Here is a 25,924-nt window from a genome sequence, read left to right as displayed (position 1 = left end):
TGCCTCAACCGTTTGGGTTGAGAGTGGGAGAGAGAGCGAGAGAGAGAGAGAGAGAGAGTGAGACAGGCATTGGGAGGGGGGGGGGGTGTAGGCAGGAACATGTTGCTGCATGAAGTTCATAGAGATGAGCTGTAGTACAGAATTCATGAAATATGGGACCAGCAGGTGTTGCAGGAACACGGGATGGTGATGAGTCACCACCTGCAGGATAGGACAGGGAGAGAGAGGAGAGGAACTGGGAGAGAGAGAGACTTTGGCAGAACATGGTTAGTAAATGCAGTATAAATGCTTAGAACTGGGTGAAACTGTGTTTTTTTTAAGAAGGATGGTTCTTATCAACGCATGCAAGGGGGGAGGAAAGGAGAGCGAGCGAGATGGAGGGAGAGAGAAAAAGGGAGAGGGGGAGAGAGGGTGACAGGGAGAGACAGGGAGAGAGAGAGAGAGAGAGAGAGAGAGAGAGAGAGAGAAGCTCAGTCCTTCTCCCAGCAGCCTAGGCCTATAGCAGCATAGCTAAAGAGTAGAGGACTTTAACTTTTTAACTATAAGCTCTGTCATACAGGAAAGTTTTAAGCCTGGTCTTGAAAATTACTAAAGAGTCCGCCTACCGGACCGATGCTGGGAGTTGGTTCCATAGAAGAGGAGCCTGATAACTGAACGATCTGCCTCCAGATTTTCTCTTGGAGACTCTAGGAACCACAAGTAAACCTCCATCTAGAGAGCGGAGTGGCCTGCTAGGACAGTAAGGAACTATGAGCTCTGAGATATGATGGAGCTTGGCCATTAAGAGCTTTATATGTTAACAGAAGGATTTTAAATTCTACTCTATATTTTACTGGCAGCCAATGAAGAGCAGCTAACACAGGAGAGATATGATCTCTTTTCCTAGTTCCTGTTAATATTCTTGCAGCAGCGTTCTGAATTAACTGAAGGCCTTTTAGAGATTTGTTTGGACATCCAGATAGTAATGAGTTACAGTAGTCCAGCCTAGAAGTTACAAATGCATGGACTAGTCTTTCTGCATCATCCTGAGAAAGGATGTTTCTGATTTTCCTAATGTTTCTCAGGTGGAAGAAAGCTGCCCGACTAACTTGTTTTATGTGAGGGACAAAGGACGTGTCCTGGTCAAAAATTACTCTAAGGTTTCTTACAGTGGAGCTGGAGGCCAAAGTAATGCCGTCCAAACTGATGAGATGATTAGATAATATTTTTCTGAGGTGCTTAGGACCGAGTACAATAACTTCTGTTTTGTCAGAGTTGAGAAGTAAAACATTTCCAGTCATCCAGACTTTTATGTCTTCAAGACATGCCTGCAGTCTGACTATCTGAGTGACTTCATTTGGCTTCATTGATAGGTACAGCTGAGTATCGTCTGCATAGCAGTGGAAGTTGATGCTGTGTTTCCTGATAATGTTGCCTAGAGGAAGCAGATAAAGCGTAAAGAGGATTGGTCCAAGTACCAAACCCTGTGGGACTCCATGACTGACTACGGTACATGAGGAGGAGCTGTTGTTTACATGAACAAACTGATGTCTATCTGATAAGTAGGATTTGAACCACCTTAGTGCAGTTCCTTTAATCCCAATTTCATGTTCCAGTCTCTGTAGTAAAATATTATGATCTATGGTGTCGAATGCAGCACTAAGATCTAGAAGGAGAAGTATGGAGGCTGATCCATTGTCTGAGGCCATTAGAATGTCATTGGAGACTTTAACCAGCGCTGTTTCTGTGCTATGATGGGCTCTAAATCCTGACTGAAACTCTTCAAACAAACAGTTCCCATCCAGATGCTTGTGTAGTTGTTTTGCTACAGCTTTCTCAATGATTTTAGAAATAAACAGAAGGTTCTATATGGGTCTATAGTTTGCCAAAACATCTGGATCAAGATTCGGCTTTTTAAGCTGGGGTTTGATGACCGTGGTCTTAAGTGCCTGAGGTACATAACCCAGGAATAAAGTCAGATTAATCAAATCTAGAATGAATGGCTCAATTAAATAAAAGATCTCTTTAAAGAGGCTAGTTGGTACTGGGTCTAATAGACAGGTTGACGGTCTGGATGATGAAACTATAGAAGCTAGCTCTGAGAGATTCAGAGGTGAGAATGATTCCAGATGTAAAAGAGGTGCTGCAGCTGATTCAGGAGTTGCTGTATTCAGTATCTAATTCAGTATCATTCAGTATCTAACGTAGGCAAGAGCTGATAAATTCTTTCTCTGATCGTGAGAATTTTATCTGTAACAAAGTTAATAAAATCATCACTGCTTAGAGCTAAGGGGATCATTGGTTCAACTGAGCTATGGCTCTCTGTCAGCCTGGCTACAGTGCTGAAGAGAAACCTGGGGTTGTTCCTGTTTTCTTCTGTTGGTGCTGAGTAATATGAACTTCTAGCACTGCAGAGAGCTCTAATATGTTTTTAGGCTGTCTTTCCAGGCTCTGTGAGCCTCTTCTGACTTACTGAAACGCCAGTTTCTTTCTAATTTCCTTGATGTCTGCTTTAAGGCACTGATTTGGTAATTATACAAGCTGTCACTAGTCCACTGTTTGATGTTTTAACCCTGCCCCTTTACCCTCCTTATGACATCTGTGTAAGCTGGAGCAAGCAGGATCATGTGGTGTCAGCAATGCCAGGAGGTCGGAGGGCAATAGACCTAAAGGCACCTGGGACAGAACCATAGCATTGGCAAAGCCAGGATGAGAAACAGTTGAGGAAACTCACTGGGGAGATAGAAAGGGAGCAAGGAGACAGCCTGGTGCTCGGTGTCAGGGGTGCACAGTTTCTCTCTCACGATGATGGTGGAGTACCAGCGTGTGTTTACATCGAGCTGGACGCCACCGCCATGTTGTTTACCGGTGCATTCACTGGATTGAGTGCTCCATTTCCAATGGAGTGATTGGAAATCTGTGCGGCAAGGAAACTGGAAAAATGGAAAATGGCTCCACTCACCTCTCTGCTGGACTGTGTTGGCTGTACCTGTCTCATTGAAAAGGTCGCGGAACTGGAGGAACGAAACTCAACTCTGTATAAAATCCAAGAGGCTGAGCAGCTTTTGGACACAAATATTCAGCAGTTCACAGCGCTAAGAAGAGCACCTGTCCTCTTCTCTGTCCATCCATCTCCATCCCTGCTGTCATCACCGGTGAAGTTTCGCCCTCCGACCATGCTTAGCATTCGTGACTCAAATGTGAGAAACATGAAGTGAAAATCTGAGGCGATTTTTTGTTTTCCTGGCGTGAAGGTGATTGACATCATGGAGAAAATCCTAGCTAACCATCAGCCTGTGATCTTGTCCTTCACCTGGGCTGCAAAGATATCCCCAGCCAGGCATCAGAAATACTGAAACATGATTTCGGCAAACTTCTTGATTCTCTCTCTATCTCAGTCAATGGGTCCCCTCCCCCAACATAACAGAGGCGTGGGTTGCTTCAGTCGCACACTGAGTCTCCACAGCTGGCTGGAATCAACCTGTGTAACCCAAAAAATACAATTTTTGACAATTTTTAATCTCTTCTGGAATCGTCCTGCTTTCTTCTGCCGAGATGGGATCCACCCTAATGGCCTGGAATCGCACATTCTCACTGACAATTTGTTTTACACTGTCCCTCTATCTGACTGCCTGCCGCTTCATGTCCGGGTCCACTTCAGGTAATTTCCGATTTCCCTCAGCAAACCTTTCTCACACCAGCTTGGACCACCAGCTCCCCCTACAGCTCATACAAGAATAATAACCCTACCCTACCTGTCATCATTACCCCAAGGATATTATCCACAAAATGCAAAACAAAAACTGATCAAAACTGTCAGGGGTGTTGGTGTTGTGTTGAGGATGGTGGTGTGGGAATGATGACCCAAACACAGGAACCAGGAACCAGGTTGAGATGAAAGTGAATTTTAATTGTAAAAACCAAAAACTACAAAATAACACAGGTACAGGGACACAGGCAGCGAGACACTGGCCAAGGGACAGGTGGCTAGGCAGAGAGACAGCAAGACAACATCACATGACACTGACAAAACAGAAAACAGGACTTAAATACCAAGTGAACCAAACAAGACACAGGTGAACCACATTAGGGCAGGAAAGGCAATCAACAGGAGAACACAACCAGGAAGTAAAGCAACAGGCGACACGACAGAACCCAGACTTCAAAATAAATCAAGAATAAATCAAGAAGAGACAACACACGCTAGACAGAACTCAAAACATGACAAAACCGTGAAACTCAAATCTTGAATAGTGAAATTAAAACCAGACCGAACTCAAACCATAAAAGAAAAACTCCGACAGTGAAACCAAAACCATGACAGAAACCCCATCAATTTACTTCTAGTCAAACTTGCCAAGAGCAATACCACGGTAAAATACAGAAACCCAGTCATAAAAAGGCACTGCAGCACCAAACTCTTTTTCACCCCCAATCAGTCAAGAACAGTCTGGGGCCCTCATTGCAAGCCAAAGGGACTTTTTTGTGGACATCTGAACATCAGACACCTTGGCAATAAATGTGAGCAAGTAGAACATCTCCTCAGTGACTTAACTATTGACATCCTCGGTCTCTCAGAGACCTGGCTGAAACGATCATCTGTTGAAGCCCTGGTAATAATGCCTGGATATCAGGTATTTAGAAAGAATAGGGAAATAGGCAAAGGTGGGGCAGTACTACTATATGTAAAAGCCATCAAATTTGACTGTGATGGGGTAGAAGTGATGCTATCGATTGAAATGCCATTCACGTTAGTATGTTTATATCAGCATCCATCCTCCAAAACTGAATTTTATGATCAATTAAAAACCATGTTGAACTCTATGGCCCGGTTTCCCGTACAGGGATTAAACCTAGTTCTAGATTATTTCACATTTTAATCCAGGATTTGTTTAACTACCTTTTTAGATATGGATTAAAATAGACTCAGACTAGTCCTAGTCTTGAGTTAAATAATCTCCTGTCTTGAAGAAAGACTAGAGCTAATCCACATCTTTTCACACCGTGGCGAGGTTGTCTCGTCTTGGTTTTATTTTGTCTTGTCATTTCCTGTTTTATTTTGAAATTCTCCTCTTGTTTCAGAACACTTGCCCTTCCTCATGTATCCTGTGTGTCTCCCTGATTACCATTCTTTCCACCTGTTCCCCAGTTCCCCTCCACATCTTAAATAGTCTGACTTCCCCTTGTCTTGCGCCAGTGTGTTGTCGATTCATGTCCCACACCAGCGCTACGTCCATGCCACAGTCCTCGTTTCTAAGCTTTTGGTCCTCAATTGAGTGAATTTTTGTTTGTAATTTCCATACCTGAGTTTAGCTCTTTTTCCATAGCCTTTTGTGTATCCTCTGTATGAGGATATTCTCATATTATTCATATTCTCTGTATTTTTATTTAATTAATTTTTTTTTGTTTGTATATTCTTTTTGGATAGATTAATGTTCATAGCTTTTGTGTTCCCCTCATTAAGAGTGATTTTGAGTTCTAGTAACATTTTATAGAATTACCTTTTGGTCCTCCACTTAGTAGCATGAGTGAGTTTATTGTGTTGTTGTCTGTGTTTTTTTTTTTTTTTTTTAAGCCTCCTTCGGGAGTGATTTAGTTTTCTAGCGATTTAGAACCTAGTGACAAGTTAATGTTACATAGCCCTGTTTCATTTTATCGCTCAGTTCTGAGATCATTGCTGCCAAGAATAAAGGCTGAATTCTTCACTGTGCATGGTAAATATGGATTACCTGGACTTCATCAATGACACTGGAAAAACCACCGCCAAGACCAGAAAGATTTCTCAGAGACAGAAGTAACCCGCTTAATGAATTTGATGCTTTGCTTCAGACAAAGCTTTCATGTGACTCGGTAAAGGGAACTCCTATACCTCCTCCCTTAAGTACTTAAGACCTTTTGGCAAGTGAAAGTTTCCACTGTGAAACTGCAGATTTTCGTGGTGTGGGTGAATAAACTGTCTGCAAAATAGTGCACAAAGTAAAGTAAATGCAAAGTAATATGTCAACTGAAGAAGGATTACATCAAGTTCCCACATGCTGTTGATCAGACCACCTACAAGATACAGCTCTATGAATATAGGAGCTTCCCTGGAGTAATTGGCTGTGTTGATGGATGTCATGTTCCCATTAAGTATCCTTCAACAGAAGATGCTGAACTGTACAGGAATTGTAAAAACTTGTTTGCTATAAATGCACAAGGTGTCTGCACTCCTGATATGCACTCCTCCATCATTGTTTCACATTGGAGTGGTTCAGCACACGACTCAAGGATTTTCCAAATCTCCTCTTTGTGTGCTCAGTTGGCAGGAGAACACAGTGGACTTCTACTTGGTGACAATGGTTATGCACAGACACACTTCTTGTTTACTCCTCATCTACGTCCAATCAGACCTGAGCAGGAACGCTACAAGCCCATAGCTGCACCAGAGGGCTAGTGGAGCGCATGTTTGGCATCTGCAAGAATCGTTTCCAGTGCCTGAGGAATAGGTTATGTTTTGAACCAAGAAGATGCTGTATTTTCATTGTGGCAACAGCAGTGCTTCATAATTGCCTCAGACAGCATTGCTGTGTACACCCACAAAATGAATATTACAATCACCCAAATGTTCCCATGGTAGAACCAGACACAATTACAGAAACAGCTTTGCTTTGCAGCACCTTTCATAAAAAAATAAACGGAAGGATGCTTGTTGATTGATCCACAAGTGATCCTTTTTTCATTTTGCCTTATGCATTACATTTTTTGTTTTCTACATCTGTATCTATGCATCATATTTTGAAAATAGTGAAAAAGAAGAAAAGACACAAAGATGGTTAATTTCTGAATAAGTTTAGGTTGAATGTTGTAGTTACCAAAAGGCACAAGTTCAACAAGGTCATTGTTGCACAAAACACTATCTTTCTGCTGCTTCATGGCCTTCTCCAACTCTTTGACCTCCAACTCAACATAAAGGATTTTCATTTTGAGCTCATGTTCTTGTTTTAAATATTGTAGTTTACGCTCATGGAACTCGAGTGCAAGTTTGTCATACATAGTCAGTGTTGTGCCTTGGATGGTGTATAGTATTGCCTCTTATCAAGTCTCAATCTGGAAGGAATGTTCTTTACTGTGGATTGACCTAAGAACAATTACTGAAGGAAGGAGTGTAACAATGGCTTAATTGATGGGGTTTTTATTAATTAAAAAGGGGTAAATAAAACGTGCTCATTATATACAGGTGCAAGTCAAAGCATAAACTAGGTGAAACAGGTGAGCTTGGATATGTAAATGTGATGGCATGATATAACAATGATAATTAAGCGGCTAGTGATTCTTGAGGATTTGGGCGAATGGATGGCAGATCGTTTATCAAAATACAAGGGGGAGTCTGTCTGAGGAAGGAGAGCTCTAAACTAAAATTTGATTCACTGTTGTCTAATAGCCATGCCTCGCACCACTCAGAACAGCCCGCTGGGTTGTTGGGACCAGCTAGACTGATCCTCGGCTGAAGTGGCTGTCGGTCTGGCTCGTCCCTCTTCAGCAGCAGTGTTGTCTTTTGTGTGATTGGCTTGGTCATTAAGTTAATATCCAAATTATTCTTCTCTTTCCTGATGAAAACAGACTGGCGCCACGGGCAGCACAAGAGACCCTGGTTACCACGGCAACTCGAGACGCTGGAGGCTGAGTGCCGTGCAGCCAAACTTGCTCCGGTCTCCGGCAGCCTGGCTTCAAGTTGGAACTTAGCCCCTGTAGCTTAGCGACTAAGTTCTGACTTCTGAGTTGAGCATTAAAATCTCATTTTGACTACTTTTATTTGGGGGCCGACCCAAGGGTGGTCTGGTTGTCTGCGCGACACACAACCACACAAACAAATGATCTAAGAAAAGAACAATTTCATGCATGTCTTGACTGGCTGTGGAAAATCAGAAATGTATGACTGTGGACTGTGTATGAAGTTTCTTTTTCTTTTTACAGAACACTTATAGGCAACAACCAAGCACAAAGATTACGCTGCTCAGGCAATATGCCATCGGTTCCGGTGGTTTGTCATTCAGGTGGTGCTGTTGTTACATAACTGGAATAGTTCATTGTCCGGTGTAAATTCTATCTCAGCCAAACTATCTCGTAGAAAAATGGTTCGAACAGCTGTGAAGTCCTCTTCTAACGGGGGAATCAGTTCAGCATGTTTGCAGTCTCTTATTTGATCGGAATATCCAACTTCTTATCATATCAATCTTTGTGTCCTTGTTGGCCTGGATGCATTCCAGACTTTAAAGTCTGAGGGGTGTGGGAGATCGGAATCTCCATCCCCCCCACCGCACCCCCCTTTCCGGACCTCACAACATCAGTCTTTTAACTCTCTGAAATGGAGTTATTGGCTGGTGCTGCCACAGATGCAGAGGGCTGATTTTCTCAGCTAGCTTTCAATTATTCCCATCAACAAGTCTCCCAGGTCATCGGTCTCTGGTCTAACTGGGGGTTCCCCACATGTCTTGAAGCGCTCCCTTCGAGCAGTTGCTGTGGTTTTCTTTAACTGTATCTTAATGTTTTTCCACAGCACATTTACAAGGCAATATATGAACGTGTGTGTGTGCATACATTTCATAGTGAATGATTAGTACAATCAAGCATAAGACATAAAATTAAATCTTACCTGAAGTTGCTTGAGGGTTGAATTATATTCATTCATAATTGCAGTCCTTGGGTTTTGGTTTTTCATTTCTGCTGCTGAATCATGATGTTTATCTTCAGTTGCAGGGTACTTTGAAATTATTTCCTTAAAAATAATCTTCTCACTTTTACTAAAGTTCTTGGAACGCTTTCTTTTCTCTTTCTCCATGCTTGATCACTGGTCAAACTCCTGTTCCACACACACACAGCTGAAATTTACACCCCAGGTTTGACATCATGGAGAAAATCCTAGCTAACCATCCATCAGCCCGTGATCTTGTCCTTCACCTGGGCTGCAAAGCTATCCCCAGCCAGGCATCAGAAATTCCTGGGGTGGAATATTATATATTAATTATAATAATAATATATTCATATATATAGTCAACATGTGCACATAGTTAATCTGATTCAGCTTCCAACTGGTCCTGGATTACCTTAGTCTGACACTCTGTAGTCTGGAACTAGTAAATCTCAAATTAAATGACATCTCAGAAAGCAACTTGATTAGTGTGCATTAAGTTAAACCAGATTATTCTAGTCTTGGTTTTACTTAAGCCCTGTATGGGAAACTGGGCCTACAGGCCCAAATAAAGAGCTAATCATCCTAGCAGATTTTAATGTAAACTGGGACAACAAACAAGGTAGGAAAAATATGAAAAGAATGACTGAAAATTACAACTTAAAACAATTAATAGAGTAACCAACTAGACTGACAAATTAATCACAGGAACTGATCTTCTATTTGCAAACAAAGTTGAATAGTTAAGCATTGCCATGGCTCGATCAAAATTGCAGGGACCTGATAAAATCTAGAGACTCACTACTTAAGCATTATTTGAAGTCGGCCTGCCTACTGGCAGGCTAAAGTTTACACATATGTGTAGCAAAGTAGTACAGTCCTTGAGAAAGGCCAAAGCAATTTATTTTATTTCTGTAATCAAGGATGCAAAGGGCAATGGGTTGAAGGTGTGGCAAACCTCAAATAAACTATTAGGTAAGGATACCAAGCACGAAACAAATACTCTTGAACTAAAGACTGATAATGTCATGGTGAACGATCTTGTAAGAATTGCCAACACTTTTAATAACTATTTTTCAGACAATGTGCTTGAAACAGCAAGACTTTTACTTCCTCAACCTCGCCAGATCAGTAATGGATCAGCTGGATAACATAATAGAGAAAGAAGTCACAAGGATTGTTGGAACACTCAAAAGTTGAAAAACAAAAGATGTATATGGCATGGACATTAATTTCATAAAGACAGACTCTCATGCATTTCTCAAACCCATTACTCATCTGGTTAACTTATCAATTAACTAGAACAATGTCCCGTCAGCCTGGAAGGTTGCTACGGTGACTCCCATTTTTAAATCTGGCTCCAAAAATCTGGAAGCCAACTCCAGACCAATTAGTATACTGACAATCATTTCCAAGATAGCGGAATAATGGGTAACTGGTCAAACATCATGATGAGGATCCCACTGCACTACATCCTATGCAGTTTGGTTTCAGGGCACATCATTCCAATGAGTCAGCTAATTGCATGTTTGTTGAAAAAATTAAGTGTCTATTGAACAAGTGACCATGTGTTAGTGCTGTATTTCTTGACCTCAAAAAGGCATTTGGCACCATTGACCACCAAGTATTTCTAAACAAGCTGGCATTTTTTAACTTCTCTGATAAGTCCATAAAATGGTTTAAATCATATCTATCAAGCAGAACTCAATGTGTTACTGTTGGCGGGGTCAAGTCGCCTTTTCACACTTCTGCTGTTGGTGTCCCTCAGGGTTCGATCCTTGCACCTCTGTTGTTTTTGCTGTACATAAATGATCTCCCAGATGTGTGCCCAGACCTAACTCAGTCATTTTTACTTATGGTTCAAACGTTGACATTATTTCCAGAAAATCACAAATGCTCTAAAGAGCTGGCTTAATAACAACTTCCTTATGCTTTATACAAAAAAAAAAAAAAAAAAAAGGTTTGTATGACATTAACCAAATAACCAGTTGCTCAGTACAGCTCCAACATATTCATCGGAGGAGAGCAACTTGATTTCGTAATCCAGTTCAAGTACCTTGGCATCATACTAGATGCAAACCTCCCATTTAACAAACACATCAAAAAAGTGTCCAACCCAATAAGATTCAGCCTGAAAATTAATCAAATAAAAAATAAATCAGGCCCCTCATCTCGGCTGATGCAGCTAAATATAATCTTCATTGCATGATTCTCTCCCACATTGAATACTGCTTTGTGATATGGTCATTTGCTGGTGTCACCTATCAGAGACAGATCCACTTTTAATGCATTCACAAAAAACCTTAAAGCATGGTTACTGACAAATCTGCACTCATGAATGACATACTGTCTAGCACACTAATACAGGATTACTGCAGCCCTTATCACATCCTATTCTTTACTGTACTTCCTCAATTAATTGTTGCTAATATTGTGGTTTTTACATTCATGTAAGTGGTGGTGTCGTGCAGTGGCACCTAGCTACATAGTGTTGTCATTATTTTGTCTTGTTCTGTGACAATGCCATGCAGCTATGTGGAGCTGCATGGTATTGTCTTTATTATTATTATTATTTCTCTTTTGAATGATCGCTGCTGGAGTTGTGTCTCTTGTTTTTCTGCAAATTGGCAGTGCCATGCAGCGACTACTGGCTGCATGGTATTGTTGTTTTTAATGTGAGGACTACGGATGGAGATTAGCTTTGAGCTTAATCTGGCATATTTACATGACATCTTATGTGACAAATTGTTCATTAATGTGCATTGTCCTCATAAAAAATAAACAATAAAATAAAATAAAAAAATATGAAACACAAGACAGAGAGAAGAGAGAACAAAAAATCAGCAAAACCAAAAACAGCTGCTCTGTGAGCTAACCGGTCGACTGTACGAGCAGCAACCAGGAAACGGTAATTTTTTATTCTTCTTAGTAACACCCTTAAGATTTACAACCAACTAGATCAGTGAGTTAAGTCTATTTACTAAATATTATGAATTGAAGTGAGATTATCGCTGTTCAGTTTATTTGTGCCATAAAAACAGACTGAAACATTCAGGGAATGAACAACAGCACACTTCAGATAATTTTAATCTACTGAGGCCGTGCCGGTGCACTGGCCAGTCTAATGGGATGGTAGAATGATTCACATGTTGCGGTTAATCCACTAATTAAGTGGCAAATGTTAGAGCGATCTTTCACGTGACCATGATGAGCAATTCAAAACTTGTAAATGTTTTGCAAGGAGTGGATGAGAAGAGGCAAAGCCCAGTGCTCAGACCAAAGCTGCACCAATCCAACTTGTGTATTGGCCGTGTAATGATAATGTTTTCAACTTCCCCCCAGAGAGCCATAGTCCTCCATTAATGGAAGGGCTCAACAAAGGACCATTACCTGTTTTATAACTGAATGGTTAATATTTTTTTTTTTACAGGTCTTTTGTGAATTTCTGCAATAATCACTAGTGTGAAGTGTGTGATTACCTCAGTCATTTAAAGGCATCTATAAATCACTCAGTACTTGAATTTTGAGTCAATATATACTAAAGATTTAGTTTAAATATGTTCCATATTTTAAATCTCGCATTTCTCCACACTCCACACTTTTAATATACTCTTTACACACTTCTCTTTACCAACACACAGCGTCACATAATAGATACTCAAACACCTGACGGTCTGTAATTTAGTAAATCAATGAAAACACTGGATGCTCACCTCAGGATCAACTATGAGACCAGAACAATGGCAACATTTGTGTCTACGTTTATTTAATGATTCCATAACCGTATGGTCTCGCTCTCTTACAGTATGTACAGAAATTAATCACAAAAGCTACTGTATAATTTAGGATGCATTATATTTTTCCATGTTTGCAGAGAGAAGTTCCAGGTGCATAACATTAAAGTTATGTAATCCTTTAGTAAGTCCAGTTACTTATATAAAAATACATACAATGCAGGTCTCAGATTTATTTGTATAGCGCCAAATCATAACAAAGTTACATCAAGGCACTTCACATATAGAGCAGGTCTAGACCAAAGTCTTTATAAAATTATTTAAAGAGACCCAACAGATCCCCCGATGTGCAAGCATTTGGCGACAGTGGCAAAGAAAAACTTCCTTTAAGAGGCAGAAACCTTGAGCAGAACCAGGCTCGGGGGGGGGGCATCTGCCTCAACCGGTTGGGTTAAGAGTGGGAGAGAGAGTGAAAGAGGCACGGGGGGGGTGTCATGTATGGTGAGATTAGAGCAGGAGAGGGGGACATTCAAACAGGTGTAGGCAGGAACAGGAAGTTTATGGAGATGATGCTGTAGTATGGAATTCATGAGGATAAGGGAGCAGCAGGCGTTGCAAGAACATGGGATGGCACTGAATCACCACCTGCAGGATGAGGACAGGGAGAGAGAGGAGAGGAACTGGGAGAGACAGAGACTTTGGCAGAACATGGTTAGTAAATACAGTACAAATGCTTAGAACTGGGAGAAGCAGGGATTTCTAAGAACCATGGTTATAGTCAGCGCATGCAAGGGGAGGGAGAAAGATGCTCAGTCCTTCCCCCAGTAGCCTAGGCCTAAAAGGCAGCATAGCTAAAGAAGAGTAGATGGACTTTTAAAGTATAAGATCTGTCAGACAGAAAAGCTTTAAGTCTGATCTTAAAAATTACTAAAGAGTCCGCCTCCCGATGCAGGAAGTTGGTTCCATAGAAGAGGAGCCTGATAACTGAAAGATCTGCCTCCAGATTTACTCTTGGAGACTCTAGGAACCACAAGTAAACCTCCATCTAGAGAGCGGAGTGGCCTGCTAGGACAGTAAGGAACTATGAGCTCTCTGAGATATGACGGAGCTTGGCCATTAAGAGCTTTATATGTTAACAGAAGGATTTTAAATTCTACTCTATATTTTACTGGCAGCCAATGAGGAGCAGCTAACACAGGAGAGATATGATCTCTTTTCCTAGTTCCTGTTAATATTCATGCAGCAGCATTCTGAATCAACTGAAGGCCTGTTAAAGATTTGTTTGGGCATCCAGATAGTAATGAGTTACAGTAGTCCAGCCTAGAAGTTACAAATGCATGGACTAGTTTTTCTGCATCATCCTGAGAAAGGATGTTTCTGATTTTCCTAATGTTTCTCAGGTGGAAGAAAGCTGCCCGACTAACTTGTTTTATGTGAGGGACAAAGGACATGTCCTGGTCAAAAGTTACTTCAAGGTTTCTTACAGTGAAGCTGGAAGCCAAAGTGATGCCATCCAGACTGATGAGATGATTAGATAGCATTTCTCTGAAGTGCTTAGGTTCGAGGACAATAACTTAAGATATAAGGAGTCAAACATTTTGGTCATCCAAACTTTTATGTCTTCAAGACATGTTGCAGTTTGAATATCTGAAACAAAACAGTTGTCTGTATAATGATGAAAGTTGATGCTGTGTTTCCTGATAATGTTGCCTAGAGGAAGCAAACAAAGAGTAAAGAGGATTGGTCCAAGTACCAAACCCTGTGGGACTCCATGACTGACTACAGTACATGAGGAGGAGCTGTTGTTTACATGAACAAACTGATGTCTATCTGATAAGTAGGATTTGAACCACTTTAGTGCAGTTCCTTTAATTCCAATTTCATGTTCCAGTCTCTGTAGTAAAATATTATGATCTATGGTGTTGAATGCAGCACTAAGATCTAGAAGGAGAAGTATGGAGGCTGATCCATTGTTTGAGCTATTAGAATGTCATTGGAGACTTTAACCAGCGCTGTTTCTGTGCTATGATGGGCTCTAAATTCGAAACTCTTCTCTGAAACTCTAGTTGGCCAAAACATCTGGATCAAGATTCAGCTTTTTAAGCTGGGGTTTTATGACTGTGGTCTTAAGAGTCTGAGGCACATAACCCAAAGATAAGGCCAAATTAATCAAATCTAGAATGAATGGCTCAATTAAATAAAAGATCTCTTTAAAGAGGCTAGTTGGTACTGGGTCTAATAGACAGGTTGATGGTCTGGATGATGAAACTATAGAAGCTAGCTCTGAGAGATTCAGAGGTGAGAATGATTCCAGATGTAAAAGAGGCGTTGCAGCTGATTCAGGAGTTGCTGTATACAGTAGGGGATTTTTATCTAACGTAGGCAAGAGCTGATAAATTCTTTCTCTGATCGTGAGAATTTTATCTGTAAAATAGTTACTAAAATCATCACTGCTTAGAGCTAAGGGGATCACTGGTTCAACTGAGCTATGGCTCTCTGTCAGCCTGGCTACAGTGCTGAAGAGAAACCTGGGGTTGTTCTTGTTTTCTTCTATGAGTGCTGAGTAATATGAACTCAGCCTGAGAAAAAATATTTATGTGGCCTGATCAGTTTATAAATAATTCAATCTTGTTTTTACAAACAGATTTAGCAATTCACTTTCAAATTCTGAGTAATGTTGTGCTTTGTTTGACCTTAGTAGAGTGTTTTGGTGGTTGAGCTTGAGTGAGGAAACTGATCATGAATACTATTATCGTACTGTAGAGATCGATTATTAATAATGTCAATGTGTGTATTATGTGAAATTGTTCAGTGTGTTGACTCCTGAGTTTGTTCAGTGCAGGTGGCACCAAGCCTTATTAGAATGCATTGTTTAATTAGTACAATGGATGAAAACAAACTCTTCTTTTGAGAAAACACCAGCTTGTTTTGTCCAACAAAGTTTACAAATACATCATACTTGTACACAGACCTTGTCAGGTGTAGAGCATGGCGCAGAAGCCCCTTTTAACAATTCCCCTTGAATTAGATTTTACTCTTGGCTTAATCTCTTTATTCAGCTGGAGAGGCTTTTTTTGTCAAAGAGCTTGTGCATGATGTGGCTTAATCCTTTTGCCTGCATGGGCACAGGCAGGCCTTTGATCAGCTCCTGTTTGATGAGCGATATTGACAGACCTCATCTGACACAGCGAACAGCCTGCTGCCCCCCCACACCCCAACCCCGACTTGTTGAGGTTGACAAGATTAAAAAAGAGCAGAAGACGGCAGATAGCGTCAAATGTCGGGAAAAACACAGTAGCAACAGCAACTGGCAGGACCTTGACTTGATTTATGAGTGCAAGCTCCTTTTTTATTTTCCTTTCTCTATTTTTGGGTGTCCCCTCTCTTGCTCTTGCTGCCACATGGTGCATACACATGAGTAACGCAAAAACTGAACACTCACACACTCCATTTCCTGCCACCCTCTGCAGAAGGTTAATAATGATCTCTGGTATGACTTTGTGAGAGGTCAAAGCAGACCCAGACACAAAATAAGAGCTTGGCTTGTGCATGAATGCTGTTTCCCAGTGGTTCATTGCCCCCTGAGTTTCTGCGTGACATTTAGAAACACTAATAATGTGCTAATGATGCAGTATTTTCACAGAGCTGCCCCATGCCACCAATGACAGGTACTGCAGCTTTTTCTTATATGCCCTTGGTAAAGAGTCAAACATTTAATTAATGTTTGATTTAACCTGAGACAAAGGGTGACAGAGATGTGATCATATGATTTGATATACAGCCTGTTTTTCTTCTTACTAAGGTGGCAATAGGGTGTCAGCTGTACAAGGCACCATTGGTGACAAGTATTTTCTTTAATTAGAACATTTAGAACATTTTTGGACCAGAATTTTCACTTTGTATTTATTCCTTGCTAAGAGATGGAAGTGACACACACTGCTGCTGTTTGTGTATTTTATGTGATGTCTTGCAAAACTTAACTTATATGTGCAATTCTGGCTTTTGCTAAAATGTAAATTCAGCATCTAGATTTGCCCTTCAGTATCCCAAAAGGAGCAGCATTTCCCTTTTGTTCTGAGTGTAAGATAGTGCAATGCAATGCTTTACCATAGGTAGTTAGTGCACGAGAGGGATTCAGATTTTCCCCAACAAGGCACTGTGTATTCTTATTTGACTGTTTTAAATGAGCAATTTTATTCCAGAAGGACAAAAATACAGCCTTTACAACATTGAGTTTATCAGCGCATGAGCATAAACTCTGGATGCCAACGGGGAAAATGCTAATACACATGCCAATCCAGATTTCCAACCTAAACAGCTAATTTGTCAACACGCCAGTCCAGAGAAAATTAATCACCAACTGTTCTGATAATGAATGAAGAGTTCCAGTTAATTCTAAAGCAAAACATTTTTACATATTTATTTGTTACACTAAGTGGTCATTATTTTTGCAGTCTGCTACAAGTAACTTACTACAAACTACAAACTGTATAACTATGTAGTGTTGGTGACTGATAATAAAGCATTTGCAGTAATTACAACTTCATCATTAGATCTAGAGAGAATGGTTCCACATATATGTACAAACAGTTAAAAATGACAAGACAACACAAATTAGAATGTGCGACAAAAAAAGATGATGAACACAGACTTTAAAAATCACAGTGTCTCAATGAGTAAAAATATCGTCTTCATGCACACATACGTACTTAGAGTGAGACAGTGAAAACGCACTACATAAAGTAATAACCCTGCCTCAACCTCTTCCACACACATAGGAATCAAAGTGCATTTGAAAGCTTTTTTTTTTTTCAATTTGCTTCTGTTTAAGCAGATTTTCAACTATTGAATACCAAAGCCCAGCCACTGCCTGACATTATTCATGGCGCAGAGGAGTGGAGGAATCAGATATTGCTGAGAGACAATTCAAAACAAAGCCCACTTGAACCACAATCTGTGAAGGCTGCAGGCTGAGTTTTTTTTTTTTTTCTTTTCTTTTTTTTTTCATGTCCTCTTTTTCTCTTTAAGCCAGGAGTTATATCATGGGTGAAATTTAACATCTGAGAGGAGGGAGAGATCTGGATTTTCATAATCTTATGATAAGGAAAGGGATTAAAAATAAAGAAGGGATTAATTCACTTGAGCTGCCAATATGGTGGACCAACAATTTTCCCCTCAGGAAGAGATGCATTTTCCTCCTTGTACAAATATAACCCAATTACTATTCTCTGAAGAAACTTATCTTGGCCTTATTCTGGTGTAATGACTGACCTTGACACAGCAATATACCATACCATCCTCACAAAATCTGTCTGCTGTTGATATATCCAGAGCATACCAATCTTATATATTACACTGGATATTAGCATAAGTACACTGGAAAAGGTCAAGCTCACATATTAATTTGCGGAATGAACTAAAAGTGTGATAGCCTTGGAATAATCCACTAGGAAACATGATTGTGATTGACCAGCAGCAAGTCCTGTCTCTGTTCAGTTGTCAATATATATGCAATGGCCAGTCTGACCCATGGTCCACCAGAGCATACTGTTACATGATTGGTATTCATCCAGCACTGAAGGGAGATGGAAATTGTATAAATGTGGTTACAAACCATTGATGAAGGGCAGGGTACATCCTGGACAGATCACCAGTCCATTGCAGGGCCAACAGACAGAGACAGAAAGAGATGAACAACCACTCACATTCACACCAACAGATAATTTAGAGTCACCTATTAACCTAAACATGAGTTCTTTGGACAGTGAGAGGAAACCAGAGTACCTGGAGCGAACCCATGTAAGCACAGGGAGAACATGCAAACTCTGCTAAGAGAGGCCCCAGGGAACTGAACCTGCTACCTTTTTGTTGTGGAGCAACAGCACTAACCACTATGCTGCTATGCTGCCATGTCTGAATGCAAAGCTTTAAATAAATAAAAAAAAAGTCATAAAGAGACTAAAAAACAAGCATGCAAAAAAAAATAAAAATCCACAAAGCACCTCCAAGTGGCCAAAAATATACTTTTGTCAAAACAAACTAGTTGAATACTGTTGGTGGTTCAAATTGAAAAGGTTCAAACTTGTCCCCAACAGCTGTCAATGTAGTGTTATTACATTGTTGTTGTCATACCTATTCATTTAGCTGTTTGTTTTGTTTGGCTGCTTTTTTGTGTTGTTTTTTTTTTTTTTGTGTGTGTGTGTGGGGGGGGGGTTCTTTTTTTTTTTTTTTTTTGATGATTTCTGTACTGGTTAACTAAATATTTCACTATCACTCTTTTGACCCATTGACAGAAGTAATGAGTTAACAACAAGGCAGAGGAAAGTTGATGCGGGTAAGGGTCTTTTGAAGAAGCATTTTCTCCTTTGTTTGGAGAAAAGCTGGGATGATGGTGGCAGCATTCAAACTGGGTGGTCAACAAAATTAATATTGGTAGAGCACAGTGTAATAGTTGATGGGGTTTGGAAAATTACTGTGAAAACTGTAGTTACTACAGTCTGAATAGTATAACTTCATGCTGCATGCTTCACTGTTCAGAGCAGTGAAGAAGAATTGATGCCAATGTTAGTCGATTAGCAAAATGCCAGCAAATTGTATCAGAACAGTGCACATGAGGCTTTCTCAATCCAAACTTTTCTACCTTGTTGTCCCCTAATGGTGGAATGAGGGGCCAAAGTCTGTTAAAGCCGCGTCATCGCTCTTTACTTTCATGGTAGAGAACACTTTCTTTATCACCTCCAACACCCAATGTGCTTTCTGTCAACTACTTTACTTGATTTCCTTGCACTTGGTATTTACACCGAAACACAGATGTAACTCACAAATGTGGGAACATTTGCAAGTTACTTTGGATAAAAGCAAACTTCTGTGCCCAAAACTATATCTCAACCCCACAGCACTTATTAATCAAAGCTTCTTCTCTGTTTAGTTAAACAGCTGTTGGTCTCCATACATTTGTGAATTTTGTGACATAGAAGAGTCTCGACGGGAATGAAATGTTCATAAATACATTTCCAGTAAATAGTTTTTTCAGGCAACACAGGAGTAACACACAATTACACACTTTTCACATTGTGTTTTATCAATGAAATAACTTGTCATTGCATTTTAAAGAGTTTAAACACCATAACACATCAATGGTGGCCCCCGAAATTATCAGCACACCTCTCCACTACCTTCACCAATAGTGCACGACAGAAAGCAACTGTGGTTTTGATGGAGGACATAAAGCGGCAGCTTTCAAAATCCCTCAACGTGGTACAGCATCCATCTAGCACCAGGCAAAAGAGAGCAGAGTTCATTTCATTTGCTGATTATACCACAGCCAATTTACCATGATATCTTGAAAATACAAAACAGAAAGGTGTAAATATTTTTCCTGTTATCATTGCCAACAGATATTTCTTGAAAAGAATTGTGTAAAAAAACATTCAGGCAAAAGGCACACTTTAGTCTACTGTATGGAAAGGCTATTCAGTCCAGAGGTAGAGAGACTATCATCTTACAGCCTGGTGCTTTATGAGGTTTATAATGAGCACTGATCTCTATCTGCAGTGGGGAGGGAAGATGGAGGTGATTAAAACTTGATGCTCCTTCAGGCTTGCAATTATGGTAAATATACCGGTCGTCTCTGGGGATCATTAAAAACACCACCACACCACCCCCCCACTTACCCAGCCCACTTTCCCCTACTCCCAAATGATGGCTTATGCTACTGGATCCTCAGAGACCTCAGAAGGAGTTTACATTATGTCACAAGGCAAGTATTTGACATGTTTATAAAAACAGAGTTATCAGAGTTGCTGATTTCTAATGCATATTGAACTGAAGCACAAGAAGGATGAGATGCTGAAGACGAGTGACTTAAAAAAACTAACTTTGCCTTAATACTAATGTGAAAGTCAGAAAACAAAATGTAAGCTGGATGAATTGTTGTTGCTGTTGCTCTTTTTTTTTTTTTTTTTCTTTTTGGAATTCTGTCTATCTACAGCTAATTATGGCTCCTTCGCAATTGATCCAACATAAACCTCTCCTGAAGGCAAATGTTTACTCAGCCAGTCTGCTGACAGGTAAGACCATTCAAACCCAGCATGTTAAAAGCCCACTGAGAAATGTAGGGTCAATAAGTGGACTCCCACAATTGCCATGAAAGGTGTGAAACCACACCAGCCAGCACCAGAGTTTGCCCTCTGGGAGGTCCAGAATGAGGCTGTGACAGCTTGAAGCCTGTCACAGCCTCCAAGCTTTCACACACTTTTCACCTTCTGTTTCAGGCTTAGTGAGGACCCAAGAGCAGCACAACAGCAGGAGCATAGATATAAAAAGTCTTAATTCAAATCCTGGCAGCAACTGAGTAACAATCAGTGATATTACCACTCAGCCAGAGGGCAGGATGGCCGCAGGAACAGAATTTTGAAAGAGGCAGCAGGCAATTCCTCCCAGGAGATACACAGGCAGAACTCACACTCAGGGGCAGAAGGCAGGTCTGAAAACTCCTCCAAATTGGACCAGTACATCACCTCTGCAGGGGGTTCAGGAAAAGGTTGAGCATGGTCAGGGAGAGTGGAGCCCTCGTCAGCAGATCAATCCTCAGCCGAAGACTCTGAAGAATCTAAAAGCAGCAGAGGAGTTAGAGGGCTGGTCAGGATGGCGACAATAGAAGTTGGCAAAAGGTCCCAGTAATGAATATGATGAGCCATGACCCCAGATCTATCCTCAGGACCCTAGCCTTCCCAGTCAACTTGGTAATGGAGCCTAGTCCCACGACAACATGACCGAACCAGGTGCCGAACGGCATAGGCAGGAACCCTGTCAATAAGGCAAAGAGGAGGTGGGACCAATGGTGAAAGATGGATCTCATAGACTGGCTTGATCTTAGAGACATGGAATTAAGGGTGGTTGCACATGGTGCAATGGAACTTCAGTCTCACTGCTGTTGGGCTGACAATATGCTGGATGGGAAATGGGCCATCAAAGGGAGCCAGGTTTTTGGACTCCATCTGGAGAGAAAGGTCCCATGTAGAGAGCCACACCTTCTGGCCAACCTGGAGGAAAGGCTGGCTGTAGCTGCCATCAGACTACAGAATTCCTTCCAAAGGACAGAGGGAAACTGGGGACCCCGGTCGGATACCACATCCACAGGGAGGTGATAAAGATGGAAGTCTAGCAGCTTTGGCAGGGGCACAAAGTGGGTCATCTTGGTGTTGACCACAGTGAGGATGAGTGTGTTGCCATTGGAAGGAGGAAGGCCAATAAAGTCAACGGAGATTTTGGACCAGGATCTTTGTGGAACTGGGAATGGCTAGAGAAATCCTGCAGGTGCCTGACAGGATGTCTTGTGTTGGTTGCAGATGGAGCAGGCCTTGACAAAGTCACATGTGTCGTTCTCCAAGGTGGGCCACCAGAAATGCTGGAGGTAGAACTCTCATGTGTGCTGGGAACATGGGTGACAGGTAAGGTTGAAGCAGTGAGCTCAATGCAAAACTCCCGACCTCAGAGCTTCTGGAAAGTAAAGGCAGTTGAGTGGACAAGTGCTGGGCTCCGGCTGACCCTCAGTGGTAATAATTATTTTTTTTAATTCATGTTCAAGTTGCTTATCTTTTTCCAGCTCACAGGGGTGCTGGAGCCAATGCCAGCTCACATTGGGCAAGGGCGGGGTACACCCTGTACAGGTTGCCAGCCCATCGCAGGGCCAACCTACAGAGACAGACAGAGACAAACAACCACTCACACTCAAACATCAGGACACTTTAGAGTTAGACCAATTACCCCAAACATGCCTGTATTTGGATGGTGGGAGGAAACCTACACAGGCATAGAGGGAACATGCAAACTCAACAATCCTCTTTACGCTTTATCTGCTTCCTCTAGGCAACATTATCAGGAAACACAGCATCAATTTCCACTGCTACGCAGACGATACTCAGCTGTACCTATCAATGAAGCCAAATGAAGTCACTCAGATAGTCAGACTGCAGACATGTCTTGAAGACATAAAAGTCTGGATGACTGGAAATGTTTTACTTCTCAACTCTGACAAAACAGAAGTTATTGTACTCGGTCCTAAGCACCTCAGAAAAATACTATCTAATCATCTCATCAGTTTGGACGGCGTTACTTTGGCTTCCAGCTCCACTGTAATAAACCTTGGAGTAATTTTTGACCAGGACATGTCCTTTGTCCCTCACATAAAACAAGTTAGTTGGGCAGCTTTCTTCCACCTGAGAAACATTAGGAAAATCAGAAACATCCTTTCTCAGGATGATGCAGAAAAACTAGTCCATGCATTTGTAACTTCTAGGCTGGACTACTGTAACTCATTACTATCTGGATGTCCAAACAAATCTCTAAAAGGCCTTCAGTTGATTCAGAACGCTGCTGCAAGAATATTAACAGGAATTAGGAAAAGAGATCACATCTCTCCCGTGTTAGCTGCTCTTCATTAGCTGCCAGTAAAATATAGAGTAGAATTAAAAATCCTTCTGTTAACATATAAAGCTCTTAATGGCCAAGCTCCATCATATCTCAGAGCTCATAGTTCCTTACTGTCCTAGCAGGCCACTCCGCTCTCTAGATGGAGGTTTACTTGTGGTTCCTAGAGTCTCCAAGAGTAAATCTGGAGGCAGATCGTTCAGTTATCAGGCTCCTCTTCTATGGAACCAACTTCCAGCATCGGTCCGGTAGGCGGACTCTTTAGTAACTTTCAAGACCAGGCTTAAAACTTTCCTGTATGACAGAGCGTACAGTTAAAAAGTCCTCTACTCTTTAGGTATGCTGCTATAGGCCTAGGCTGCTGGGGGAAGGACTGAGCTTCTCTCTCTCTCTCTCTCTCTCTCTCTCTGTCTCTCTCTCTCTCTGTCTCTCCCTGTCACCCTCTCTCCCCCTCTCCCTCTTTCTCTCTAACTCCCTCCTTGCATGTGCCGATAAAAACCATCCTTCTTAAAAAAAAAAAAAAAAAAAAAACAGTTTCACCCAGTTCTAAGCATTTATACTGCATTTACTAACCATGTTCTGCCAAAGTCTCTGTCTCTCCCAGTTCCTCTCCTCTCTCTCCCTGTCCTCATCCTGCAGGTGGTGACTCATCTCCATCCCATGTTCCTGCAACACCTGCTGGTCCCATATAGCATGAATTCTGTATTACAGCTCAACTCCATGAACTTCATGCAACAACATGTTCCTGCCTACACCCCCCCCTCCAATGCCTGTCTCTCTCTCTCTCTCTCTCTCTCTCTCTCTCTCCCCCTGTCTCTCCCTATCACCCTCTCTCCCCCTCTCCCTTTTTCTCTCTCCCTCCATCTCGCTCGCTCTCCTTTCCTCCCCCCTTGCATGCGTTGATAAGAACCATGCTTCTTAAAAAAAACACAGTTTCACCCAGTTCTAAGCATTTATACTGCATTTACTAACCATGTTCTGCCAAAGTCTCTGTCTCTCCCAGGTCCTCTCCTCTCTCTCCCTGTCCTCATCCTGCAGGTGGTGACTCATCACCATCCCGTGTTCCTGCAACACCTGCTGGTCCCATATTTCATGAATTCTGTACTACAGCTCATCTCTATGAACTTCATGCAGCAACATGTTCCTGCCTACACCCCCCCCCTCCAATGCCCGTCTCACTCTCTCTCTCTCTCTCTCGCTCTCTCTCCCACTCTCAACCCAACCGGTTGAGGCAGATGGCCGCCCCCCCTGAGCCTGGTTCTTCTCGAGGTTTCTGCCTCTTAAAGGAAGTTTTTCCTTGCCACTGTTGCCAAGTGCTTGCTCATCGGGGGATCTGTTGGGTCTCTTTAAATAAATTTATAAAGAGTTTGGTCTAGACCTGCTCTATATGTAAAGTGCCTTGATGTAACTTTGTTATGATTTGGCGCTATACAAATAAATCTGATTTGATTTGATATTGATTTGATTCAACACAAAAAGGCCCCAGGCCTGGGAACCAAACCTGCAGCCTTCGTAAGTGCAATGGTAATAATAATAATAATAATAATAATAATAATAATGATAATTATAATAAACTTCACCTTTCAAAACAAGTGTTACAAAGTGCTGTACAGAAAACTGACAACCAATAAAAGATCTACAATTAAATAGAATCAGGAAAAGCTTTCAGATAAAATATGTTTTAAGGAGCGGTGGCCCTCGCTCTATCCTTGATGTCCCAGGTCAGAGTGGCAAGGACACATGGAAGAATGGTGGCTGCTTCCTTAGCACCCCTCTTTTGAAACCGCCAGGACAGGAGGTCTGGCTTGGTGTTGCAATCCTGGTTGGTACGAGAGGGTGAAGAGAAATCAAATGAAGAATAGGGACCAGCAGGCTTGACGGGAGTTCACTCTCTTAGCAGAACGGAGGTACTCCAGGTTCTTCTGATCTGTCCAAAGCAAGAATGGCTCCTTTGTGCACCCCAATCAGTGCTGCCTCTCCTCTAAGGCCAATGTCACTACCAGCAGTTGCTGTGTTGCTGAGTTGCTGCTCTGTTTCTGATATCTTAATTCCTCGTGGCTGGTGACAAGTGCTGAGAGAAAAAAGGCTGGGGGGGGCAGCTTCTGATCTGCAGCAGAGGCGTTGACCTTCCCACGAACTGGCAATTAGAATCAGGCACATGGAGGATGGATGCAAAGGTGAACTTGCTTGAAAGTCTTGAGTCAGCAGCAGGATTCCAGTGGAAGGGCATCTTGGAGCTGGTGAGAGTGGTGAGAGGAGCAGCCACAGAAATGTAGTTGGGGATGAATCTGCAGGGTAGATCGACAAATTCCAGGAAATGTTGCAGCTGTTTACGGGACTCAGGAACAGACCACGAGGTGACAGCTGAGACCGAATGGGTCCATCTGGAAGCTGCCCTTGGCCACAATGTACCCCATAAACAACACAGATGGAACGTGGAACTTGCGCTTCTCTGCTGTGATGCACAGGGAGGTCTCAAGGAGAAACTGGAGCACAGACCGAACATAACAGAAACGCTCATCTTGTGTTTTGGAGAAGATGAGGATATTATAGAAATAAAGAGAAACTTGGCTTGGAAGAGAGCAGAGGCATTAGACAGTCACCAGGTATTTGTAGTGGCCGGATGGTGTGTTGAAAGGTGTCTTCCATTCATCCTCCCTCTCTAATGCGGACCAGATCATAGGCATTGTGAAGGTCCAGCTTGGTCATGATGGTGGTCCACTGTAGCATTTCAAAGGCAGTAGAGATGAGAGGTAACAGATACCAGTTCTTTATCATTATATCGTTCAGGCCCCTGTAGTTGAAGATCTTATATTTCTGCTCAACAAAAAAGAAGCCTGCTTCTGCAGGTGAGGAAGAGGGGTTGGCTAATATCTGCTGCTAGGGAGTTGCTGAAGTAGGTCTCCATGCCATCCTTTCTGGGGCAGACAGGAGGAACAGGAAAACCTTGGATGCAGAAGTGCCAGGCAGGAGGTCAATGGCGCAGTTAAACGGTCGATGAGGGGGAAATTATGTGGTTTTGGGCATCCTGAAGACTTGGCGGAAGTCATGGTATTCTAGGGGAACCTCAGAGAAGTCCAGAGAAAACCTGGGAGGTGGTAAGTGGAGTGAC

The sequence above is a fragment of the Echeneis naucrates genome, chromosome 20 (assembly GCF_900963305.1).
Source record: "Echeneis naucrates chromosome 20, fEcheNa1.1, whole genome shotgun sequence".
NCBI classification, from domain to species: domain Eukaryota; kingdom Metazoa; phylum Chordata; class Actinopteri; order Carangiformes; family Echeneidae; genus Echeneis; species Echeneis naucrates.
The sequence above is the reverse complement of the archived record's forward strand: the minus strand, read 5'-3'. Positions refer to the sequence as shown.